We start from the raw sequence: 1,228 nt of genomic DNA on the forward strand, positions 1-1,228 counted from the left end.
ACAATATCTTTCACCTGACAGTATCTAAATTAACTTTAAATTCGAAAACATTCCTATTTCCTTTGAGTAATCACGTTTTGTTGTTGATGTTTTTCCCTCACTCTGTAGTAAGAAATCCTTGTAACCAAAAATATTTCAAAATTATTAAACCGAAAAAATAGTTGTAACTTTGAATGCTTAACATATGAAATGTTTTTCATCTATGCTTATCTATTTCAAAAATGAATTACTTTTTCTCTGGAACTAGCTTGTTATTGTTTCTCCCCCAAAAATATATTAAAGGTATTTAAGCTTCTTTTTTTACATGAAGAACTTTGAGTTAATAATAAATTGCATTCTTTACGAATATGAAAGAATCTCCGAAGCCCAGTTCAGTAGTCGAATATTAAATAAGGTATTTTAGATGATTTATTCGATGAAGATAGTTATAAGGTATTTCAATTATCTGCTTATTTAGCTTATACGTCATTTCCATGCTCTGTAAAATAGGTTCATATTGTAAGAATTTGCATAATGAAATATATCGAAGAAACAATTTAAACTTTGGATTTCTCATATATATATATTTCAGCTTCCTTATTCTTTAGAACAGAAGTTCCGAAGGGGATCGGTACTGACTGTCTGGGGATCAATAAAATATTAAAGGAGTTAATGATAATGAAAGTGTCTACAGCCGAATATGCACTTGCAATTGGTAGGCATAAAAAGATCCCATTGATTACAAAAACATTTATTAATAATACTCGAGTTGTTGAGTTATAGAGTCCTTAGGTTATTTTTAAAGCAGGAGAGAAGAAAAATAAGCAACGCCTTCGCCGGTAATGGAACCATGGACCTCTGGAATACGCGCCCAGTGTGTAATCCACCACACTACGATGGAGTGCTAAGAAAGCGGGATAAATACCTTGTAGCTTAATGTTATAAAGCTATATTATACACATAAAGTTCAGTTTTATTTAAAACATATGAGTGCGTTGAATTTTGAAATTAAAATCATCCGAGAGAAATATCCTAAAATAAAAGTTGTTACTGAACCAAGATTATTAACCTTTTCTTCTTGTTATCTTTTAGAAGCAGGTTTTAGTCCAATCAATAATTTAATACGGAAAACAAAAGAATAGGCTGCAAATTTTTAAAGAAGCGCTTTCAGAATTAAGTTAAATAAATGCACGCCAAATATTAAAAATAATGCATCAATACATTAAGCGAAGCAATGATAAGGAGCACT

The sequence above is a fragment of the Stegodyphus dumicola genome, chromosome 8 (assembly GCF_044657685.1).
Source record: "Stegodyphus dumicola isolate Sdum_Otavi_A_Nest chromosome 8, ASM4465768v1".
In the NCBI taxonomy this organism is placed as follows: domain Eukaryota; kingdom Metazoa; phylum Arthropoda; class Arachnida; order Araneae; family Eresidae; genus Stegodyphus; species Stegodyphus dumicola.